The sequence below is a fragment of the Amblyomma maculatum genome, chromosome 9, assembly GCF_055883805.1.
Source record: "Amblyomma maculatum isolate TAMU_Amacu chromosome 9, ASM5588380v1, whole genome shotgun sequence".
NCBI classification, from domain to species: Eukaryota; Metazoa; Arthropoda; class Arachnida; order Ixodida; family Ixodidae; genus Amblyomma; species Amblyomma maculatum.
This window is the reverse complement of record NC_139352.1, coordinates 73,774,913-73,782,062: the sequence shown is the minus strand read 5'-3', so window position 1 is coordinate 73,782,062 and position 7,150 is coordinate 73,774,913. Positions and strand designations below refer to the sequence as shown.

General features: G+C 47.2%; 1 long non-coding RNA gene across 1 annotated transcript in view; it reads right to left on the bottom strand.

Annotated features, from left to right (window-relative positions):
* Positions 1–223: 223 nt before the first annotated feature.
* Positions 224–7,150, bottom strand: part of LOC146179433 (uncharacterized) — a 61,010-nt gene continuing 54,083 nt past the window's right edge. Inside the window, exon 2 of the long non-coding RNA XR_014700924.1 lies at positions 224–396. This is a non-coding gene — a long non-coding RNA (uncharacterized LOC146179433). The remainder of the gene's footprint in view (positions 397–7,150) is intronic.

The following is a 7,150-nucleotide window of genomic DNA, read 5'->3' as shown; positions in this document are numbered from 1 at the left end:
GTGAAGTCAATACTACCACATGAGCGAACAGTGGAAGGTGTATGCGGTATTGAGTTGTAAAAAGATGAACAGCATTTTTTTAACTCCCTCCCACAGCAAAAGCGGTATTTAGAGACAATCTGCGTACGTTATATGCGTACGTTAGCGTATTTAGCGTACGTTATACGGCCAACTAGACGCAGAAGTGGAGATGAAGCGCGCTCACCTTCAATGTCACGTCGTAGACATCGACAACGCCCCTTGAGCACAGTTGTCTTGCGCCCGTGGGGGACCGATGGATCCTCGGTGTAGCCACAATGCAGCTGGTCACGTGGTACAGCGCCGGATGAATGGTCACCACAAGCAGACGACGACACATGCATGAGTCAGACGACGACACGGCACGGGAAGCATCGTCTGTAAAACAGACAGAAGGCGGAAACGAGTGAGGGCACGTCCATTTTTTTTTTTAGCACACGCAACATCGTGTAGATGAAGTGCACGACTTCACACACCAGCACATAACTATGACGTCACGAACGCGTGTTCGAGGAGCATGCTCGCCTGCCTAATAAAAGTAACTCGGCACTCTCCGCTTGCAGACGCGCACAGCATTAATCCTTGCCACCACTCTTGACGAGCCTGTCAGCGCGTCCATCCTAAATCGGAGTTCCAGGTCGAAGTTTCGCCGAAGTAGAACTGGGCGTCGGGGCCGGAGACCTGAACGATGGAGCTATAAAGACAGGTGGATCGGCTGACTAGAAGCGCTTAAAACCCGGACGGAATAGGAAGAAACGGTCTGGAGCTGTACATCGCTCCTCGCATAACCCGTAGGTTGTCAACAGTACCGGGACATGCGACGCGCGCAAGAAACCGCAGCAAGACGCTGGCTTGGTGTCCGCGCCGCAGCACAACGACCGACGTCACGGTAAAGAAACAAAACAAGAGAAGAAAACGATGCGGCAACAGCAGAAGCAGCAGCCAACACGCACCATCGTCCACAGGGTACAAAAACGGGCACGCATATGTCCGATGCGAGCAGGAGGCGGTGTCCGTCCACCAGGTACGCAGAAAAAAATAATACAAAAATCAACGCCGCCGCCGCCAAGCGCAGCGCGCGCTGCCTCGTCAAGGTCTCCCCCCTTGTGTGCCGCTCTCTCTACCGTGGCCCACTCGGACGGAACGGTGCGGAGGGCCAACGTAACATTACGTGGAAGGGGGACGCGAATTTCGAGCCGATGATGAGGAGGAGGGTCCGCAGGGAGGATAGGAGAGAAGCTTACACTGTCCGGCTCTGCGTCGTGAGGGAGAAGGAAGAGGAGAGACTGCCATTAGGAGAAGAAGCCAGCTTCTCCTTCTCTCCTATTTCCTCCTCTTCTTCCACCTCCTCCTTTCGCCACCACTACGTCGCGAGCGGCACGGACAGGACACGGGGCGAAATTTGACGGAGCGGAAAGAAAGAAAGGCCGACCCGACGAGAGAATTAAAGAAGCAAGTGGCCATAAAAGACAAGGATACAAATGAAGAAAGAGTGAGAGGGTGAGAGAAAGACGGGACGTGAAGAGGAGGAGAGATGATGGTGCACGAAGGGGGAGGGAGTGGGGGAATGGAAGAGAATACGGCCGCTGTCGACCGACGACTGCTGCGACTCGTGTCCTGCAACAACGGCGGCAGAGGCAATGGTCGCTGAGCATAGAGCATCTTCCGGCCCTCACAGCGCCGTCCTATGGCTCCATACCTCTCTGCGGGCCTCGCTATGAGCGGTCAGAGCCGCCGCGGCGATCTGGCAACTCTCTTTCTTCTGAGCCTTAAGAGAATGGGGCTCCCCCTTTTATCTCTCTTCTTTCTTTAAAAGGAGGGCGGGAAAAGGGTGGAGAGAGAGAACCATCCTCCCGAGACAATCCTCCTCCTCCTCAGCCTCCTTCCCTTAGAGCCGGAGGGGCTTGTTTATATGCGTCCATCTTTCCCGCTTCCATTGTTGGACATCAAGAATCGCACAAGGAAGACGATTCTCTGCTCGAACCAGAAAGAGAGGTAGACAGCGTGGTCAAGTGAGACGAGTGCCAAGTGATCCTCGTCGCCTTTTAAGGCGACGGGTATTTCTCTTCTCGCATGGAGACCTGTCCAATTTGTTGGCACAGAGGTCTGGAAGAGACGTCCAGGAGGTTGTACACTGTTACCTGATGAACAGGTGCGAAAGGAACTAGTACAAATCATGCAGAAAGTGAAGAACGAAATTTCCAGGGCTGGAACTCGAGAAGCTAAGCTTTGGTCGGAAGTAAATGCCTCCCTGCCGGGCGTGCAAACAATTGCGCCTTATCTCTGGAGGCTCGGACCGCTTGTATGAGACTTGAAATTTCGTACGTAGGAGTCATGCGTAAGGCTGGGTACTAATGTTGCCTGTAACCCAACTTTGAGAGTGTTAACCAGCGCACCCTAATCCATAGCAGCGGACATGGAACGTCCTGTGGTACCGCAAGTGTCACGTGGAACGTGATCGACAGTAAAGGCGAAATACTCTCAAAGTTAGGTTACAGACAACAATAATACCCACAAAATGCAGAAGGTTGGACAGCCGTCGATAGAACTCAGTTGGTAAGAGCAGCAGAAGAGATATTCGGAGGTCGTAGGTTCGGTTCTAAACATCGGTGCGTTGTTTTACTTCTACTCTTAATCTAATTATATTTTTCTCTAAAATGATTACAGCGCTCATTCACGTCAATAGCAAAACGATAAAATTGAAGAAAGATCCCTACATTTTCCTTGGCCTCGCCGACTGTTGGCTTCTTTCCTTCATGTATCATAACGAGTCCCTGTCGCCTCCAATAATCTGTCTTTGAGACGTGACACTTTGCGACCCTGTTTCCTTATTCCAGGTATCCCCCTCGTATTTCCAAGAGCTCTCTCTTTGTAGCATCAATATTTCTCGCCCACAGCCACGTTGGTTTCGTTCGGTTTTCTAAGAAACATCGGAAATGCTCTTGAGATAACTGCGACCCTCCTTGATCACATGCGTCTAACCAAATTTAGAATAAATTAAACAACAGCTTATGAACCTCACATGACACCACACAATGCCTAAGGACTTCTGCGAAGGCAAGTATGTAGCCACAGTGGACGAAAGTGACATCCAATAAGAGGAGTGTACACGATCGCATGCAATATACAGACATATATGGTGTGCTGAAAAGACGGAAATACCGCCGCTGAAGCCATCCGGTCTCATCTATAGTTTCAAGAAGCGTCCAATGGGCAACTTCCATGCCAGATGCGAGGACCTGTACAGTGCTACTTGAGCGCCGTGTATAACGGTACACCACGTGCCTTCCATTGTCCCTGCGCTGCTACCTTGCATGTACCGTACAATGAGCTTCGATCTGTGGACGCTCGGGTTTCTTCCAGCACGTGTTCCTCATTCTGGTATCCTCTAGCAGGAGTGTGCTTGCTCAAATGACGAAGCTTCCTGGAAGCTGAGGCGATTGCTACTCTTACAGGTACGGGCCCAGGTGTGCGCTGCTAACCTTTCTTCGATGTCAGAAAGGTGACACGACTTTAGGTGCCTTCAATCATGACAAACAGCTCAGTTTTACCATATCTGACCCGAAGATTACTTTGAAGGAAAAAAAAACGCAGAATTATTTCAATAACTCATTGACCGACTGTTCAATTTTAGTAGTCTGACCGATAATTCAATCAAAGGATTGAATTACAAACTACAGAACAGACCCAGTAGACTGACTAATCTGACAAGCATACTGAATCGACTGGCTATACTGAGAAACGGACTTAATCGACTGGCTAAACTGACAAACGGTCTGAATCAACGGAATAAACTGATAAATAGACTGAGTCAACTAGCTTAACTGCCACACAGACTGAACGACTGAACTGACAAACAGACTGAATTGACTGACTAAACTGACACAAAGACTGAATCGACTGGCTAAACTGACACAAAAACTGAATCGAATGCATGCTAAGCTGACACAAAGACTAATCGACTGACTATACTGAGAAACAGACTTAATCGCCTGATTATACTGAGAAACAGACTTAATCGACTGAGTAAACTAACAAACCGTCTGAATCAACTAACTGCCACAGAGACTGACGACCGACTAAACTGACAGACAGACTGAATTTACTGACTAAACTGATACAAAGGCTGAAAGACTGAATCGACGGACTATACTGAGAAACCGACTTAATTGACTGACTAAAATGACACAAACTGAATCGACGGACTATATTGAGAAACAGACTTAATCGACTGACTAAACTGACAGACTGAATCAACTAACTTAACTACCTCACAGACTGAACGACTGACTAAACTGACAGACTGAATTGATTGACTAAACTGACACAAAGACTGAATCGACTGACTAAACTGACAAACAGTCTGAATCAACTGACTAACTGACAGACTGAATCAACCAACTTAATTGCCGCACAGACTGAATGACTCACTAAACTGGCAAACAGACTGAATTAACTGACTTAACTGACACAGACTGAATCGACGGATTATACTGAGAAACAGAGTTAATCGACTGACTAACTGACAGACTGAATTGACTGGCTAAACTGACAAATGGTCTGAATCTACTGACTAAACTGACACAGAGACCGAACCGACTGACAAAACTGACAAACTGACTTGCCAAACTGACAAATGGTTTGAATCGACTTAACTTGCAGACAGAATCGACTAACTAAACTAACACACAAAGTGAACTGACTAGCACATAAAGCCTACTGAATGACACAGAGTGAAGTGTCTGAATGACTGAATTGAAAGTGAACTGACTGTCTGAATTGACAGTGTCATCACTGACTGACCGACTGACTGACGGAACTGATAAAAAGACTGAATTGACTAATAATGCAAGGAGTCAGTAAGATAGGTGTAAACTGAGTTACGCAAAGCATTTAAAAAGATTCGGGGATCTTTACCCACACTACCAATGAAATCCTGCTACGTGATTACTTGTCCTCATTGTACACATAACTTGTTTGAATATCTTTCGACACTGACATGTTTTTTGTGCATCTTTGAAGTAGCATTGTGCACCCTGTCCTGTCATACTTTGTGTATGACATAGCATACGGGATGGCGTGTAAATAACTAAGCACCGTCCATTAAACTGTCGCATAAAGCAATTGCCTATACGTTTACGACTAATATATGCTCTCAAACAACACCGTGCAGTCACGAGAGAAAACGTGAACATCTCAGGAGCGTCTAAGTACGAAGTGCAGTGCATTAGCGACGAGCCGATCGGAGCGATCGGATGATGGATCGATGCGATGTGCCGGAGGTTAATTAAGTGACGAAGAGCTCCTTGCCAGCATGCAAAAGCGCAGCGGCCTCTGACAGGGCACCGCTGATAAAGAGGCCATGATCGAATGCGCTTGGGAGACGCGAATCTTTTTACACCACGGATGATGGACGAAGTGCGAAGGAAAAAAGATTACAAGGCGAGCAGTAGCGCGAGAAGCTTTCGCTGTTATAGATGAGTTGATAAAGACGGCAGATGAGGCCCGAAGGAGCACGTGAACTAGATACACATTGTTTGTCACGTTACGGCTCGTGCCGGTCGTTAGAAAGGCAAGTATCAATTATCATTTTGGGTACAGTAGCCAAGCGTGCTAAATAAAGCAGATGACAACAAAAATTAGCAGAACTTTAATCCTGTATACGTGTATACATGCTATTTGGCTGTGAGCGCAGTATCCTGCGTTTTCTTTTTGTTCTTTTTTTCGCGAATTCAGTAGTCTATAACTGGATGGGGCTGAACATCTAATTCTCTCCCTAATTCTCAGTGGTGCACTGCAGTTTGGATGGCAGGGGTCATTGATAGGGAAAATGTTAAAGGCAGCTTCAAGTAGCACCATCCAAATACCTTTACATGCATGGGCTTACATGCATGGGACATGCATGGGACATGCATGGGACGTCCATGTAAGCCGCGATATTGATTTAGATTCGAATATGCCTAAGTGGTTTACGAGTCTCGGAAGCATGGGCCCCAACCGGAGAAGCTGCGCCAGTTGGCGGGAAATTTAAAGGAACCGCGCGCACCGCAGGGTGTCAGTTTGCAATGTCAAGGCTTCGATGTCTGTCACCGGCCTTTCAGCAGTGAAGCGGATAGGGTCACGGTGAAATAGGAAGGTTGGACTTGCCAACAGGTGGCTAGCAAACCGTGGCTAGTGACGTCAACAGTGCCAGTGAGTGAGTGAGTGAGTGAGTGAGTGAGTGAGTGAGTGAGTGAGTGAGTGAGTGAGTGAGTGAGTGAGTGAGTGAGTGAGTGAGTGAGTGAGTGAGTGAGTGAGTGAGTGAGTGAGTGAGTGAGTGAGTGAGTGAGTGAGTGAGTGAATGAGTGAGTGAGTGAGTGAGTGAGCGAGCGAGCGAGCGAGCGAGCGATCAGGTCACGTTTTCGTTATTGTGCACCAACTTTTTAAAAACAACAAAACTTGTCAAGGCTATAGATAACTGAAAGCTGTCATTTGTCGATTTTGTTGCCGCCCGTTTAAATACTTGCAGAAAGATAGAAATCCTCACAAAATTGCGAGGAAGGAAGTCGTCCTCAGCACTATAGTATACTGTACTGACACATTACGTCTGCTGAACGGATGTCTCGACCACGTCCGGAACGTAAGCCTTGCTTTCCAACGCTCTCTCTAAAATTAGGTGAACTATTATTCACCTAATTAGACAGAGAGGGAGCGTTGGAAAGCGTACTAAGCCAGAAAATATAGTTAACTACACAGCCTAATGAGAGAGAGAGAATCACTATTGATCAGCTCTCCCTATGATAAACACATTTGGATAGGTTTTAGGCAAAATCAGATATGGTCACTTTTATCCTTGCTGAAAGGAAAGGCGTGGTATCTGAAATACTTTTTGGCGCAGCTCAATACATCGTGAGGGAAAGGATATTTGATGGAGAGATAAGTCTTCAAAAGAGCAATCATGGAGCGGTAGAACAGAGAGGATGAGGAAATTCCCATTCGGCAAGTGCAATATGTTTCCTTGAATCTTACTACAAGAAAAAATGTCACCACAGGAGAAGAAGCAGGCGCTGTTTCTGCGCGAGAATTATCTCTCCATTGGAAAAGAGAATACCCTTGGATTCCCTTAAATTCCTCCTGATCTCAAAGCATTCGA